Source organism: Nicotiana tomentosiformis, chromosome 5 (genome assembly GCF_000390325.3).
Source record: "Nicotiana tomentosiformis chromosome 5, ASM39032v3, whole genome shotgun sequence".
Taxonomy (NCBI): Eukaryota; Viridiplantae; Streptophyta; class Magnoliopsida; order Solanales; family Solanaceae; genus Nicotiana; species Nicotiana tomentosiformis.
In genome coordinates this window covers 136,983,083-137,002,324 of record NC_090816.1, presented here as the reverse complement: position 1 = coordinate 137,002,324, position 19,242 = coordinate 136,983,083, and positions in this window count along the sequence as shown.

Sequence of the window (19,242 nt, the reverse complement as noted above, 5' to 3'; positions counted from 1 at the left end):
CCAAAATAATAGTGAAGGGCCGGTGCCGAATTGGACCCCACTATCACAAAATACGATCATAAAACGTCCAAATGGGTCCCATACCACAGCAAAAATCTGACGTGGCACATTCCTTTTTGGAAAAATGATAATATATAACTGCGGTAAAAATAATAGTCAAAATTATATATTTTTTGTATATATATATATTTTTTATATTATATACAAAAATTATATAAATTTTATATATTTTTTCAGCTATTAAATATAAATAGTTTCTGATTCGGATTAATAGAGATAATATCTCATTCTTTTTCGATCCATGTCATCCCACATACTTTTGGGCTTTCTCTGAATGGGCCCTACTTTAATATGTTTAATAGGGCCTTGTGGGACCATACCTAAGCCTTGAGATGCTTTCCAGGTACTACACCTCGTGCTTTGGGTCCCACTAGCATGATTTCGCCACGCTGGAGTTGTGTCATCCGCCACTCTATCACGGATTGTAATTAAGTGGTAAGTACTTGTTTATTCGAACAAAAATATTTATAAAAGAACTGACAAATTTTAAGAGGAAAGTAGTATGGTAAGCAAAGAAGCCCTAATCGACTTCTCGGATTTGTCTCTTGGACTACGTTAACGTTAAGTTTAAATACGGATATCATATGAACTAGTATTATACTTATATATAAATTCGCCTAATATATCCCGTGCACCTCTTCTTCCTAAGCTTGTCAGCTAAGAAGACGAATTCTTTCTCTCTGATCCCGCCTCGTCGACCTGCCTTTCGTCACGGTCGTCACACTAATCCAATAAGTGTTCGCTAAAAGTGAAATTTTTTAAGTTTAAACTTTATTTATTAGCATAAATTATACGAACAAATGTTGTTACCGAAATGATGTTAGACATGCTGACACATTTCTGAATAGAAAAAGTAGGCAGTACTATTTGATATTGTCCTTAACTATGATTGACATTGATACCAGTACAAAAGAGAATATATAGCACATTAAATTTGATTTTATAATTTCTCAAGCTAGAGTTTCTAATAAAGAATTTCATCAAAAGCCTGTTGTTTCAACTACTAATAAGTACATTTTTATCACTTAAAATACATTATAATTCTTATTATTAAGATCGCAAAACAGTCAATAAACACTAAATTTTGGACTATAGCATGTGGGGGGGGGGGGGGGGGGGACAAGGCAAGAGTCGTCATCAGAATATACATCTCGAATTAGAGTGCACAAAGCGTAGTCAAGAATGTATTAATTAGTGCTAATACTTATATTATCCCTATAAACTAAGGTTATTTTAAGACTTTTGGTTGATTTAGATTGCTTAAAGTCATACATGATTTAATAATCAGAGGTGGAACCAGAATTTGAAGTTATTGCGTTCAGGATTCTAGCCTTTTATGTTATTGGATTTTAAAGTAGGAATTTGTCCTTATTTAGTGGATTTTTTAAGACATATATAAGGCTTACACTAAAGCTATTGGGTTCGGTCGAACCCGGTACCGAAGCTCTAGCTTTGCACCTGTTAACAATTTAAATACACCTTAATTATATGAAAGTTTATATGTTTTGTAAGAAAAATACGAGACTAGTGAAGATTCTTTCCGATAAGAAGCTTAGCTGTATTATTATGTACGATACATGTTACTCTGTAAAGGTATAAAAAGATAGAACGAATTACTGATAACATTTTTATTACTATTTTTTTGCCGATTCATATACAAATAGAGGGACCCATTTAGGAATTTTAATACATTGACTGTGGCAAAACCAAGTTGGTATATATCCACGTAAATTGTTTAAAGATAGGATATAAAGTGTGATGGCTCTTTTGTTTGGCTACTTTCCTTTGAATACTTTGATATTCTTTTAATCCCACTATAATAATTTTATATGTAATCTTCTAATTGACATCTTAATTACAGGGCTTCCATAGTCCATACTCTTTATCCCACAAAAAGAAGATACACTTTTTAGTAGAAAAATAGAAACATGTAGGGCGCGTTTTATCCCTTAATGCTATTTCAGGCACAAACTAAAAATATTTGTTAGTGAATTTTGTATATCGAATGATTAAATTTATAATAGTTGAAATTACTAACAATCCTTTGTTAAAGTAACTCTGTAAAGGAAAGTAAATAATGCTAATATATTTTTTAAAATTTCAACATATCAATAATACTCATACTGAATAATCAGTTGCAATTTGAATGTTGCAGTTTGAATAGAAGAAAAAAATTTATGTGTTTTATATTATCTATCTCCTGTGTCTTAACATGAAGTCTTTTTTGTAACATTTGTAATAAGTCAGAAAACTGATAAACTCGAGATTTTGACACTTTGCAAGTGTGATATATTTATATAACAGTTCAAGAGTAAGTAATATGATAGTATAGAACTTTAAGATTTAAGTTTTTATTATTGTTATTATTATTATTATTATTATTATTATTATTATTATTATTATTATTATTACCAATTACTTGGATAATAAAGAATACAAACCCTTCAAAAAATTATTAGATCTTTGTCAGGATTTTACAATCATGAATGTCTTAATCAATTTTATTGTCTTAGAAAAAGTAATTCGAATATCTACACTATTAACATGTTAGTATTGTTGAAACGAACATACTCACATGACTTTTTGTCCACCTCTCTATAGTATATAGTAAGTTATTTTTTTCGATTTTTCACCCGATGACCTTGTACTGGAATTGTACTATTTATATAGTAGAAAATTGATATCTTATTTATCACGAGCCAGTCACTTGAGTTACACTACTAGCACAATTAAAGTGTTTATTTGTAGAAGACTAACGATTAAGATCAGTAAGTTAGCTAGCTATTGTGTATTCTATGTTATATTTTTCAAAATTCACTGTAGTGATTCAGATTTAACTATCAAAATATTGTTTCTTTGATCCAACATTTAAGGTCTTATGATTTTGTTCATTTGAACTTCAACTCAAACCCTAAGGCATTTTTACTATTAAATTCTGAACTCGTCCTTATTTCCATCCCCCTTCGTTTTGATATGGAATTTATCTTAGGAAATCTTCACGACGAACATACCTTTTGAGTTCAATCGCTAGTAGGTTGTTACATTAAGCGCTCTACTTTAATATTGAATCCGACCTATATTTTTCCTTCATTTTTTGTACAAGATATAGCTCCTAGTTTTTTTTTCCCCCCTAAAAGTACATTAGTAAAAATATATTTAAGGATGTGGGAACCCATCTCCAAGGTTTTCCAATCCTGTCCAAGTCGTTTTTTTCCTCTTTGTTTCTTTTGTTTTGCTGCGACAAACTTGCGTAACGTATGTTTCTTCTTTTTTTGCTTTTGATTTCTTTCGTATTATTTTTCTTTTTTGGACACATCTCATTATATCCTTTTCAATAATAATGGTGCATTCCTCATTTCTTCTTCCTCCAAAACACTTGAGAATCTTGGTATTCCTCACCTCATTTATTTTTTATATCTGTAACATAGAAAATTAAATAAAATTTACCACCATAGTCCATATACATCACTCAGAATCTTGATATTTCTCACTTTCAGTTCTAGGCAAAGATGAAAAAGGAATTACACAATTTGATCATTTATAAAATAATTACAGGCATTTTTTTATGATAAGTATTAATTTATAAACTTAATAGAGTAATAAGTAACACGTTATAATCGGTTAAATTATATTGAGCATAAAAAAGATTTTGCACTATAGGTATATATTTTATACGCTCTTTGTGGACATGAAGTGAGAAAAATCAGCAACCCTCACTCGTTGGCAATCGCAAGACAATTCTCTTGACATGCAATACTTACATATAATAACAAGATTCCCTCAAAACGACAGTTATTAGTTCTGTTTTGTTTAATCATCGTAAGCATCACGTTTGTCGGCTTCTAATCTTTCATTATAACCAAAAGAGGTAGTCGGTGCACAAAGCATTTCGCGATCAGGGTCTTGAAAAAGTCGCCCTCTTTAGGCTAATTTTTATGGCTCAAACAATACTTGACTAGTGGCAGAGCCACAAAATTACAATAAGGTATCAAAATATAAAAAGATAAAGCACATGCACGAAGAATATAAGGGGAATCAGTATACTTTCTGACGAAGGGGTGTCAATACCCCTTAGCATAACTGTTTACCTTCAAAATCGGATAACAATTGAATTTGTAAGTGATTTTAAGGATACGTGGATTAACTTTACACAAAACGATAATTTAGATTGTAATTTAAATAAATAATGATAAAATAAATGCAAACTACACGAATTGAACAATCTCAGCCTTGGAAGGTTAATCACCCTTGAGCTGGACGTACTTCGATCGGTATCAAGACACAGAAGAATAAGAGATTAATGAGAATAATAATGTATTGCTTTGGAATGCGCGTTACAATCTCTTTTACAAGTAACCAGACCCCCTTTATATGGTAGGGGAGTCCTATGTTAGTTATAACTCTATAAAAGGTAAAAAAATCTCTTGATTTGTTGATCGCCGATTCCTTATTGATACGTGCCGAGATTCTCGCCGTAATATCTGACCGATCACTGATATTTCGGTCTTCTGTTATGCTAACAATGTTTCTTCGAGGTCGTTTGAACCAGGACCGATTCCGGAGTCACGGCCTCGGTGTTATCGAAGGCAGGTGTTTGTTCCCGGTTGCTAACCCGGTGGGGCTTGGGGACGATCTTCAGTCCTTTATTACTATGTCTTGAGCCCGGCCTATCATGTAAGATGCTAGGGTATACTACAAGCTCGATTTTACCTGTATACAGATAGTCCCCTCATTTTTCGGAGAGTAGATGATGAGAAACGATATGAGCCCCTGATTCTCACTTTGATATACCGTGACATAAATGTCAAACTAGTTGAAACGTCCCGTCGGTCTAGTCTTAATAGAATTAAATGCTTGTCAGTTATCGGTCGACCACTCCAGATGTGAACCGTCGCTGAAAAACTATAAATACCCTTCCATTTGTTCATTCAAACTTTTCCATCCAAGCTTTCTGCCCTCGTGTCTATGAAATTTCAATACTTCCAAGTACTTATATTCTGGTTACTTTGAGATCTTTTATAAGAACTCTTATTGGTCTTCATCCCAAACCATCAAGTGTACTCTTTTAACTTTTTCTTTTCCCTCATTTTTTCTCCATCTTTATAAGAAATGGCGAAGACTTCAAAATCCGTTCCCCAAAAAGAAACTCCATCTACCTCGCGGTCGGCTACCGATGATAATGTCTCGCGTACTACTATCGAGGAACATGTACCGGAACCTGCTCTGAAAATGTTCATCCCCGGGGGGTGCCCGGTCAATGTTGATTTTAAAGTCGAAAAGCCCTCCTTCATACCAGGCCGATGCGAGAAGGTCTCGAGGTACATCTGCTCGGTCACCGAGGATATTCTCTCCGAAGTCAAAAAGGATTGCAACTGGGTTGACAAACATGTGGTGATTCCCGAACCTGATGAATCCATTACCACCCACGTCGAGGGATTTTTAAGTATTTTCACTTATCTCTTCATGCCGGGCCCTTTGGACCCGGTTATCATCAACTTTTGCAAAAGATACGAGGTAACCCTCGGTCAAATTCAGCCTTATTTCTGGATGATCGTAATCCCCTTCCATTTCTCTGTAAGCAAGATCGAAGTGTACCCCTTCACTATCGACCGCCTCATGCTTTATACAATCCCCGACTCTACCGGGGGCGATTGATCAAGCTCGCCCGTCGGGCTAGTAAAGCCCCGTTCTTGAGTATCGATGAAGATCGGGACCGAGGTTGGCTAGGCTGTTTCGTCCGAGTGAGAACTTCGGACTTGATCCCGGCCAAGCACATGTCGTTCCATAAGAAGTGGAACATGTCATGTAAGTATAATTTTGCTTCCAAGATTTAATTTATCGCTTTTTTCCTTTCTTCTTATCGGTGTTCTGTGGTGGTGCAGTTGTTGCTCGGATCCCGAATGCAGTTCCTCGACTCAAGGAGTGGGTCGAGGGCATCGTATTACAAAGGTCTTATTCCGAGCGTTCGTGGCGCGAGCTTTCAAAGGGCCGATGGGAGGCCCGTTCGCACGGTGAGATCTCTTTCATGAGCAATATTTGGTTTCTCTTTTGCATCATTAAGTTCTCACAAGTTTCTTTCCTTTTGCAGGTTTATCCAAGGATGTCAAAATGAGGGCCCTATCCGGTAGCTATAATTTCCCCACCGAGTCCCCTTCTCTAAGACAGGGTGAAGAGAAGAAAAGAAAAGGGGCTCCGAGTTCTTCGAGCTCGGAGAAAAAAAAGCCAAGGAGAAGGTTGGTGCGTAAATCCAAAGAATAAACCGGTGCTCGAGCACCATCTCCGGATTCACTCTATCGGCTGAGTGACGAATCCAAAGGAGAAGGAGAAGCCTTCGATCTGATGGCCAGGGTGTCGTCGCAGTACGAAGGGAAATGGGCCTCCGAACTAGAGGGAGGCGATACCGATCTTCATCAAGTTAGGGAGGTCGAAGAGGAGGTCAGGACCGAAGCTTCCCGGGATATGGGCAATACCCCGAAGGAAGCACCTAGTGTGATAGAGATCACCGAGCCACCCCCGTTTACTGAGTCCATGTACAACGAGGCCCAAACAGCTAAAGGACACCCCATTGAGGGAGATCATGGAGCGGACAACCCCTTCCTAGGTTTTTTTGATGGAGTGGACTCTACGGCCACGGAGGATGTCACCGTGTTGGGTGACTTAGAGATACCGAGGAAGAGCCCATCTTCGGGAGCAAGTTGACCTTCCTCGAGCCCCAAACTGGTCAATCCATTCCCTGCTCTCAGTATGGATCCTGGACGGAAGCGATCCATTATTATCTCCTTTTCGGAGGATGCCCGGGTCCTCTCCGCCCCCGTAGGGGTGGCTAATTATCTTCGGTGTCTGGTGACCGAGGATGATTAGGCCAAGATGAACGAGGTGGATGCACCTCGGTTGTTCAATGAAGCACAACATGCGTTAAACCGGGATTTTTTCTTTGTGCTTGTAGGCCTCGGTATTTCACTATGAGATTTTTCTCCGATATCGGGATGAGCTGAAACAGCTCAAAGCCGAGGTCCAAGGGCTCACTAAGAAGAGAAATGCTTATAAACTTCTTAGCAAGCAGTTTGAAGGGGAGGCTAAGAGCTTCCGAGCTGAGCTGGAGGTTGCTCGGAAGGATCATGCCGACCTGACCGAGCAGGTAAACATATTTGAGGTTAGCGATGATGGACTAGATTTGGTGACTGATGATCGAAATCTGCAGGTCCAACAGAATATCGATCGGATTGATCATCTCCGAGCCGAGATGGATGCAATTAAGGCCAAGACCGAAGAATGGAGAGGCAGAATGGACCGTCTGGCCTCGAAAAAAATGTTGCTCGGGTGCAACTGACTTCTGCTGAGGTCCGGCTTTGAGCGGTAAAGGAAAAGGCCGAGGTGCAGGCCAAAAAGGTTGAAAAGATCCAGTCTCAACTAAGTTCGGCCGCCTCTAATCAAGAATTTATGGCCAAGGAGATTGAAACGGCCAAGTCAGCGGCCGTGGTGGTCTAAGACGAAGTCAACGAGATGGTGGCCCAATATAAGGCCGATGCCGAGGCGGCCAGGGCCGCTTGAATGACTTTGTTGAATATGAGAAGTGGCAGTCACGAAGAGAGGCCCTCGAGGAGATTCAAGATCGAGGTTTGGATCTATCGGCCGAGATCGAAACCTCTAAGGGGCTCGAGGCCGAGGCCAAGAAGTTGGCTTACCCCGAGGAAGAAGAGAAAGAAGACTCCGAGGGTCTCGGTGGATCCGGGGGTGGAGAAGATATGCTATTTAGATGCCTTTGTAGATGTTTTTGCTTTTTTTATTTTTTGTACTTGTGTATTTTTGTATTTTTTGTCAAGTCCGTTTGGCCTTTGTAAAGACTTTATGTATATATAATACAAGGCTTCCTTTTTCCTTCGAAAAGTTTTGAGTTTTGTGTTTCTTTGCTTTATTCTTATATGTTTGCAAAGATCGAAATGCCTTAGCATGAACTAGTTAGGTCATGTTCGGAGGTTTGAACATGCCTTATCTTTGACATTATTTTGTCTAAGGCATCGTGGGGGGTTCGGTATGACCAGAACGTTTCCCCAAAGTACTTATAATATTTTTTATTATAGTTTGCCGAGGGTAGCCTTTAGAACCGATTTAGAAATTTTTTAAGGCCTTGTTTTTTATTATGGGTCACGGACGTCTCCGTGCCGTTTTAATATGGCTGTAGCCTTTTAGTTCGGGTGTTGCCCAGTGGGCTTGTCACCTCAAGTTATCCAGGCTTGCCTAAGATAACAGTCCCCGAATGGGGATGGCCGTAGCCTTTAAGGTTCGGGCGTTGCCTAATAGGTCTTGTGCCCCCGGGCTCCCTCAGCCCGAGCCGTCCGAGTTTGGTTTTGGACGACAATCTCCGATTGGGAATGATCGTTTGAAACCAGATAAAGGTGGCCCTTGGGCTCGATACCTTTAGAGGATCGAATGTAGGAAATTCCTTAAGAGGAAAGAAAAAAGAAAAATTCTTAAGGGACAAGATATTTATCCGCAAGGTTGAGACTTCTTTTTATTCTTGTGCGTAATAGTTATACATGTGTACAAGATTTGTGCCAGGGCTCGAGCAGTCTATGCAGGCATGGTTCATTTAACTGTTTGGCCCTTACAGTAAATTCTATCGATCGAGCCGAGACCATTCAATCATTAATTTTCTTTCTTTGCTAAAGTCGTTATCCGAGAGTAATGCCCTCTAGTGTTCGGGGCCGATCGTAGAGAGGCCTCGAATACTGTTGTCGTGATCTTCGATACCGGTTCATAACCAGCCTTAAATTATAAGTTAGCATGATTTACTGTTGTCTCGTTATAAACCTTGCCGAAAAGCCCATTTGGGACAAAACCGATTCAAGGGAAAAAGAGTGCAACGCGTGCTTTCAGGCCTAAAAATTGTATCGCTCCTTGTTTGTTACCTGCAATTATTAGTTCAAAATAAAAGAAATGAATGGGGTCATACCTTAGCAGTTAATATCGTTTCAAGTGAGTTATATTCCAGTTGTTCGATAGTTGCTTGTCGTTCAGTGCTCCGAGTTTGTAGGATCCCTTTCCGGTGATCTTGATAATTTGATATGGACCTTCCCAGTTTGGTCCCAACTTCCCTTCGTTCGGGTTTCAGAAGTTTAGTGTAACCTTCCTTAATCCCAAGCCCCCGATATTGACATGTCAAAGGTTGGCCCTTTGATTGTAATATCTCTCGATCCGCTGCTTTTGGGCGACCATCCAGACAAGGGAGGCTTCGCGCCTTTCATCTAATATATCCAGGCTATTCATGGACTTGTCGTTTGATTCCCTGGTTGCATTCGAAACTTGAGACTTAATTTTTCGACTTTGACCGGTATTATAATTTCGGTGTCGTAAACCAGTGAGAACGGGGTGGCCCCGGTACTGGAGTTCGAGGTCGTACGGTATGCCCATAAGACTTCGGGCAGGATTTTCTTCCATTTTCCTTTGGCGTCAGTTAACCACTTTTTGAGGTTCTGGAGTATAGTTTTGTTGGTCGATTCTTCTTGTCCGTTCCCACTAGGGTGATAAGGTGTTGATAGGATCCTTTTGATCTTGTGGTCTTCGAGAAACTTGTTTACTTTGCTGCCGATGAATTGTTTCTCGTTGTCGCACACGATCTCGGCCGGCATTCTGAACCGGCATATGATGTGGTCTTATATGAAGTCGATGACCTCCTTCTCCCTGACCTTCTCGTATGTATGGGGTTCCACCCACTTAGAAAAATAGTCAGTCATAAACAATATGAATTGAGCCTTACCAGGTGCCCATGGAAAGGGGCCAACAATGTTCATTCCCTACTTCATGAATGGCCATGGTGACAGAACCGAATGCAACAACTCCCCGGGTTGATGAATCATTGGAGCATGTCTTTGACATTCGTCACATTTTCGTAAGAACTCCTTTGCTTCTTTTTCATATCGATCCAGTAGTAGCCGGCTCTGGTTACTTTTCGAACCAATGATTTGGCGCCTAAATGATTTCCACAGGTGCCTTCGTGGATTTCCCTCATAACGTACTCGGTGTCTCCCAGTCCTAGACATATCGCGAGCGGGCCATCGAATATTCTTCTGAATAGGGCCCTCGATTCTTTTGGATTCGAGGGCAGTTTTTCGGTCTTTAGATATCCTATATATTTGTTTCTTCAGTCCAAAGTTAGGCTCGTTGGGTTAATCTCAGCATGGCCTTCTTTCACTACCGATCTCATAAATTGTACGACTGTCTCCGAATTGAACTCGTCGTCCTCGACCGATGACCCTAAGTTAGCAAGGGCATCGGCCTCACTGTTTTAATCCCGAGGTATATGTTGCAAAGTCCATTCTTTGAACCGATGTGATGTTACCTGCAACTTATCCTGGTACCTTTGCATTCGTTATTCTCTAACCTCGAATGTCCCATTAACTTAGTTCACCACGAGGAGGGAGTCACACTTGGCTTCGAGCACCTCTGCCCCAAGCTTTTGGCTAGTTCGAGACTTGCAAGCATGGACTCATATTCAGAATCGTTGTTAGCCAATTTCACAGTCCTAATAGATTGTCTAACTATATTTTCTGTTGGTTGCTTTAACACGATGCTAAGTCCGGATCCTTTTGCGTTCGAGGTGCTGTACGGAAAGAGGGTCCAGATCCCCGAAGATGTCCCCGAGTTCACCAACAACTCTCTTTCGACCTCGGGTATTAGGGCCGACGTAAAGTCGGCCACGAAGTCCGCCAATATTTGAGATTTAATGGCGGTCCGGGGTTGATATTCAATATCGTACCCGATGTTCTCCACGGCCCATTTGGCCTATCATCCCGAGAGTTAAGGGTTATGAATTATATTTTGCAATGGGTAAGTAGTCACAACACATATAGGATGACATTGAATATATGGTTTCAGCTTCTTAGAGGCGCTTAGCAAAGCAAACGCTAATTTTTCCAGGTGAGGGTACCTAGTTTCGGCCTCACCTAGAGTTCTGCTAACATAATAAATTGGAAATTGTGTACATTGCTCTTCCCGGTCCAGGACTCCACTTATCGCTATCTCCGATACTTCCAAGTATAGGTATAGTTGTTCGTCTGTCTTCAGCGTGTGAAGCAGGGGTGGGCTCGATAGATATCACTTGAGTTCCTCCAAGGCCTGTTGGCACTCCGGGGTCCATGAGAAGTTATTCTTCTTCTTCAATAGTGAGAAGAATCAGTGGCTCTTATGGGAGGACCTCGAGATGAATCGCCCTAGGGTGGCTATGCTCTCGGTTAATCTTTGCACGGCCTTCATGTTGTCTACAACCGTGATATCTTCGATGGCTTTGATCTTATCAGGGTTGATATCGATTACCCGATTGGATACCATGAATCCAAGGAATTTACCTGACCCAACTCCAAACGCACATTTCTCTGGGTTTAACTTCATATTGTATTTCTTTAATATGTTGATTGTTTCCTGCAAATGTTCTAAATGGTCCTCTCCTCGCAGAGACTTAACCAACATATCGTCAATGTAAACCTCCATTGATTTTCCTATTTGTTCCTCGAACATCCGGTTTACTAGGCGTTGGTAAGTGGCCCCGACATTTTTTTAATCCGAATGGCATCACGTTATAGCAATATGTGTCGCATTTAGTGATGAAGGAGGTTTTTTCCTGATCACCCGGGTTCATCCGTATTTGGTTGTACCCGGAGTAGGCATCGAGAAAATTGAGGATCTCGTGGCCGACCGTGGCATCAATCATGCGATCGATGTTGGGCAAAGGGAATGAGTCTTTGAGACATGCCCTATTCAAATCCTTATAGTCTACACATATTCTCAATTTATTCCATTTTTTAGGGACTACCACTACGTTCGCTAACCAATTCGGGTATTTAACCTCCCGAATGGACCCTATTTTAAGGAGTTTAGATACCTCATCCTTGATGAAAACATGTTTGACCTCGGACTGGGGCCTCCTCTTCTGCTTGACCGGATGGAACTTCGGGTCCAGGTTTAGCTTGTGAGTGGTTATTTCCGGCGGGTTCCCTGTAATATCAAGGTGGGACCAAGCGAAATAACCTATGTTAGCTATAAGAAACTGAATGAGTTTTTTCCTGAACTTGGGACTTAACCCCATGCCCAGGTATACCTTCCGGTCGGGTAGATGCTCGATCAATATGACCTGTTCCATCTCCTCGACCATCGATTTAGTGGTGTCGTAATCATCGGGGGCTATAAAAGACCCGGGAACCCCATAATCATCGTCTTCATCATTCCCCTATTTCTAAGGTTGGGTGAGGGTTGGTGTCGGTAATTGCTATTTAGCTTCTTGCTTTGGGACTGAACTTAGACACTTTATCGTTGTAAGTGCGGATATCGAAATTGCCTCTTCGATTGCAAACATCTCCTTTGCCACTGGCTGTTCTCCGTAGATTGTTTTAATCCCACCTAGTGTTGGGAATTTTAACACTTGGTGTAGAGTCGAGGGAATTGCCCTCATGTTGTGGATCCATGGCCTCCCAAACAAAGCGTTGTACCTAATGTCTCATTCGATTACATAAAACTTAGCTTTCTTGATGGTCCCGGCGGTATTCACCGGTAATGTTATCTCCCCCTTAGTGGTTTCACATGCCATGTTTAATCCATTTAGAAAGCGGACTACATACACGATTTGATCTTGTAGACTGAGCTGCTTCACGACCCTCGATCGGATGATGTTGGCCGAGCTACCTGGGTCAATTAACACATGCTTAACTCAATATTTATTTATGAGTACAGATATTACCAGTGCATCATTGTGGGGTTGCACGATCCCTTCCGCGTCTTCTTCGTTGAAAGACAAGGTTCCTTCCGGTATGTAATCTCGAGTCTATTTTTCCCTCGTGATGGATACTTTAGTGCGCTTCAACATCGGCCCCTGAGGGACATAGACCCCACCGATGATCATGTTAATGACGTGTTGAGGTTCTTCTTGTTTAGTTTATTTGTTAGAATCCATATTCCTGAAATGATTCTTGGCTCGGTCGCCCAGGAATTCTCGAAGATGCCCATTGTTGAATAGTCGGGCTACTTCCTCTCTCAACTGTCGGCAATCCTCCGTTCTGTGGCCGTGAGTACCGTGATATTTACACATCTAGTTAAGATCCTTTTGGGTTGGATCGGATTGTAGAGGTCGAGTCCATTTGGTGTCCTTGATGCGTCCGATAGCTGATACAATAGCAGTAGCATCGATGTTAAATTTGTAATCCGATAACCTCGCTGCGTCCTTAGGCCCGATAGGCCTATCGAAACCGTTCTTGCCCATGAGTCCCCCGGTTATTTTGACATCGATCACTTCTCCTTTCACTTTTTATAGGATTTCTCCCAGATTCGTTACCTCTTTGATCCCCATTGTATGGTTGATAACGATCCCCGCTTAATCTCGGTTCACGATCAATGTCTCTTTTGGCTCTATCGACGGCTCTGACGGGATAAACAGACCCCGAAGGGGCCCCCCAAGTTGATCATCCTTGACTCTGATTTTCTATTGATACCGGTTATGTACGGCGGTCCAAGTAACGATCGGATATTCTATCGGGTTTTATTTCAACTGCTGTGAAGCCACCGAGCTTCGAACATTGAGTCCGTGGGTGAAAGCTTGAACGGCCCAATCATCCGCAATCGGGGTTAAGTCCATTCTCTCAATTTGAAATTGGGACACAAAATCTCTGAGCATTTCATTATACTGCTATTTTACTTTGAATAGATCGGACTTCCTAGTCTCAACCTTGATAGCTCTGACATGTGATTTTACGAAGGAATTTGCAAGCACAACAAACGAGTCAATAGAATTAGGAGGTAGGTTATGGTACCATATCATGGCTCCCTTTGATAGGGTCTCTCCGAACTTCTTCAACAAGACAGACTCGATCTCATCATCCTCCAAGTCGTTCCCTTTTATTGCACATGTGTAGGAGGTTACATGTTCATTTGGGTTGGTCATTCCGTTGTACTTAGCAATCTCGAGCATGCGAAACTTCTTAGGGATCAGCTTTGGATCTGCACTCAGAGGAAAAGGATTTTGCACAAACTTCATGGAATCCAGGCCTTTTAATACCGACGGTGCTCCTGGGATTTGGTCGACCCTGGAATTGTAGGTTTCCATCTTTTTGTTATTAGCTTCGATTTTCTTCTCCCCCGATTCTACCCGCTTGGTCAGTTCCTTGAGCATCTTTATGATCTCAGGTTAGTCCCTGATTTGTTGTCATTCGACCTCTCTGCAACCAGTTCATCCCTGCGGGTGATTTCCCAGGACGGATCAAGTTCAATTCTGCTCGGTGCGCGGCTTTGGTTCTGTAACTAAGCTATTATCGCATGTTGAGCCTGCAACATTTCGAAGATCACCCGTATACTTATCCCGTATCCTCCAATGTTTTGTGTATTTTGAGTTGCCGATCGGGTTCTACCACAAACGCTATTCTCGGGGTCGGTAGGCAGGTTTGTGTCGATAGCCATATGTGAATTAGCGTCGATTGGGTCTACGACCGGAATTCTGATGGGATCAACGGGCGGTACCTCGTCAACGGGCGCTATGTTATTATTTTTGCCGTGATGACCTGTAACACCCCGAAAAGGTTTGAAGTACTTAAGTGTAAAGCTGGGTAAATTTTGCAAAGAAAATAATATTTCATGGTGCCAGACTAGGCTTACGTGGCTCGAATTTTTGGGTCGAACAAGTGAGAAGGTGTTCTTCAATAATTTTTCTTCAATTCTTGCTTAAGTTTTGGAAGATTAAGAAGGGAAGCTCACTAGGTCTTCATCCTAGAGGTAAGATTCTACACCTTAAACCCTAATTTCGAAATCTTCTGAAAATGGGTAACTAGCAAGATAAGTTTTGGGCATGAGGGTTGTTTATTTACATGCATGTGATATCAAGGGGTGTAGGAAGATTATTGAGCTAAAAATGGTAAATATTGGGTTGTGGGATGATGGAATCCTTCATAAAAAGGACATTGAAACGTTATGCACACCTAGTGTTTGATAAAATGCTCAAACGAGCTAGAACCATGATCATCTTCCTAAATTTGATTCAATTTGTTATATTTCTACAATAGATTGAAGTTGCTAAGAACTCCGAAATATTTTAGAGTTTAAGGAAGCTCAATTGAGGTATGCTGGCTAAATTCTTCTCTTAGAATTGAATCACATGATATTCATGAAAAATATGTAAGTCCCGAGTGGTTCATTATAAAATTGGCTATTCCGAGCAAGATTGGGTTGAAAGATATATATATATATTCGACAAGTATATCAAATGCTTTATTCATGTTATCTTACCAATTGAGGATGTGTTAAAATATGGTTGTGCATTAATAATGTTTCGACTTCAAGTCAAGTTCAAACGAAGGCTATTATGCCAAATTTTGTGAAATATCTCTGTGCGCCTTAGACTCTAAATTGCTCACAAGTGTACTACACACCTTGATTTGAATTGTATTTGTTATTGATGATGATGATGATGATGATATTTGAAACTGAAAAGGTGAGCAGGAAATGCTGAATATGGCCAATGTGCTAAGATTGATCTTATAATTATGGCCATTATTGCCAATGAAATGAAAAGATGTGAAAGTAATATGAAATGCGATGATTGATATAAAAAGGTTGATGTCTCGATTAAGACAGCCTAGCCGATCGGGTTGTGATCGGATACCATGCCGCACACATGGTGGTGATTGTGCTGGAAATTATAATTGAAATGGTAATTATGGTTGATGTCCCTAATGGATAGCCTAGCCGATCGGGTCGTGATCGGACTCCGTGTTAAAGATGGTGGTATTGATATTGAGAGAAATTGTGGTTGATGTCTCAAATGAGATAGCCTAGCAGATCGGGTCATGATCGGACTCCGTCCTAAGAGTACGGTGGTACTGGTTTTTGTGAATATTGGTTTTGTGAGTAATGGTATTGTGAATAATGGTATTGTGGACAATGGTATATCGATACTAAAATTCTCCCAATGTGAGATATGAAAATTTATTTGAATAGTGTCTTGATCCTAAATTGAGGTTTGATGTTGATTAAAGCTTCCTTTGATATTATGATAATCTTGTTTGTATTATTTGTCATTCTATTGAGAGGATGTTTAGTTATACATACAAGTGTTATTCGACAGTACTAGCGTCCCTTTTGCCGGGGGGCGTTGCATCTTTCAATGGATGCAGGTGGTTCCACAACAGGAGATATTGGTGAGTGATAGCATTGCACCTTCTTCCCAACTGACTTGGTGATTCCCGCTTCATTTTGGGGTCATGAATCTTTTGTACTTTGTGTATTCTATTTGAGGTATAGCCGGGGCCTTGTTGCCGGCATTATCATTGTACTCTTCTTTATCTATAGAAGCTCCGTAGACATAGTGTAGGTTGTGTATTGGTGCTGGGAAAGACAAGCTATGCTATGTTGTGGTTGCATTACTTGTCCATTTGAGACTTTAAAAATAGTGAAACTTATGGTAAGAAATTGGTAATTGCAGACATGACCACTTTATTGTTTAATTAAGGAAAACATATATTCTCTTTATTCATGAATGAGTTTGGGTAGAAGGAATCTAACAGGCATGCTCGGTCGGGTTCACTCGGTTGAGCGCCGGTCGCGCTCCTCGATTATGGGGCGTGACATGACCGGACTCATTGTCAACATGTATGGGTGCTGATTAAGAGTTCGACATTTTAAATTTTAACCTGAATTTAGAGACACTTCAAAGAACAAGTGTAAAATAGTGTGTGTTATGGAGATTTGTATCAAATAACCACTATTATCCTTGGCCCCACGGTAGGCGCCAAACTGTTTACCCTCAAAATCGGATAACAATTGAATTTGTAAGTGATTTTAAGGATGCGTGGATTAACTTTACACAAAACGATAATTTAGATTGTAATTTTAATAAATAATGATAAAATAAATGCAAACCACACGAATTGAACAGTCTCAGCATTGGAAGGTTAATCACCCTTGAGCTGGACGTACTTCGATCGGTATCACGACACAGAAGAATAAGAGATTAAAGAGAATAATAATGTATTGCTTTGGAATGCGCGTTACAATCTCTTTTACAAGTAACCAGACCCCCTTTATATAGTAGGGGAGTCCTACATTAGTTACAACTCTATAAAAGGTAAAACATTTCTTGATTTGCTGATTGTCGGTTCCTTATTGATACGTGCCGAGATTTCCGTCGTAATATCCGACCGGTCACGGATATTTCGGTCTTCTGTTATGCTAACAATGTTTCTTCGAGGTCGTTTGAACCGGGACCGATTCCGGAGTCACGGCCTCGGTGTTATCGAAGGCAGGTTTTTGGTCCCGATTGCTAACCCGGTGGGGCTTGGGGCCGATTTTCAGTCCTTTATTGCCATGTCTCGAGCCCAACATATCATGTCGGATGCTAAGTTATACTACGAGCTCGATTTTACCCGTATACAATAAGGTGGCTCCGCCACTTTTCTTGACTTATAAGTTACATGTAGACAAATGTACTATTGCTCCTAGGCTCCTCTCAAGAGCAACTTTACAATTACAAAGGCAAAAAGGAACAAAACATTGAGACAACATTTATATTATAAAATATATAGTCAAATCTAAGAATAGAAATTCATAACTTACACGGTAGATCCTTCGATAGATAGGTAGTTATATACTTCGAAAATGAAAGATTTTTTTTTTTCGTTAACAAACTTACTTTAATATGGATTCTGTTTCAACATCAGAGAAGTTCTTCTTGTCCGATATAAAATGAATGTATGAGTCATGCTCTAAATCTCCCCATCCACTCTTAAATACAAGTAGCTAAATTAACAATATTGACTCTTTCAAATATAAAGACAGCCGAATGCATAAAACATTCCTTATTTACACATAGGGTTTAGAGAAGGACCGCATTACAAATACAATTATTAGTGTTGATTTCACGGCTTGAAGAACTCATAATTTCTAGGTCATATGATGAACAGAGGCAGAGCTATAGAATTTAAAATTTATATATGAGTTCTGAAATGATCATTAAACTTATAGCTCATCTTAGTTGTTGGGTTCGCAATTCAACATTTATGTATATTTAATAAATTTTTTAATTTGGATTCATCTGAACCCGTAGGTAATAATATCCGTTCGCCCCTGCATATGAAGACGACTATACTAATACTCCGAAGCTCCTTTCAAATATAATCATCTAACTTCGTTTATAACCTATGAATTGTTCAAATAATACTATAAGTTTATGAATACGTGGAAGCAACTCCAAGATTGTTCTACTTTTGAAGAAAACATTATAAAGACTGTCCCTTCAATTTCCTATAATTATGGACGTCGTCGACAAGAACCTTTAAAATATAATGATTCATGTTGGATTCATTTTTCACTTTTAGCACAATTTGCAAAACCCTGGTCCATGTTGGAACTCCTGTCTGGTTTCTAAAGTAAATTAATTTATTTATACGCAACAACATAAAAATATATTACATTATCGGTATAAGTTAGTTTGTGATATCACTGTCATTTTTATCAGATCGCTAATTGATAGTAATTTTATAGAAATTTACTTACAATTATTTTACAAATAATATGACTATGTAAATATTTTTTATACTATCGATACGTAAAACCAAAACTTTTCCAAAGTTTATTTGATAATTTTGAGAAATTAGAAACACAGACTAAACTATTTGGCAATCAAAACGTCGTAAAAAGGAAGGACGATAAAATCCTAGGTTTCTTGCCTTAAAAGTTGGTCAGTTAGATTTGCAATTATTTCATCAATTCATTGACTTGACTGTCTGTCAACAACTTTGGAGAGTTCTTTTTATCTAGGTTTAATTTCTTTTTTTTTTTAAAAATACAATAGATGGATCTTCTTCCTTGCCCTTGTTAAGCAATATGATTAGGTTTTCGAAAGGGCCAAAGTGACGGTTTGACAGATTAAATTTAGAGAAGTCGAAACGAAAATAAAATAAAATTAATGGATTATGTGGGATTTTAGAAATTAATACATTATGATCATTATTCATTACCTCTCTAAAAATACATTATTGAAAATAATAGAGACCACCTTCTTTTATGGAGTTGCTTTCATGATAGATACCATCTTAGCTTTCTTATTTAACCAATACACGTAATTTTTATTGAAAATTGACGTACATTTAATATGGGTTCAGATGTTTTAAATAGTGATATATTTTCCTTCTTTTTTTTTGCCGACATAAA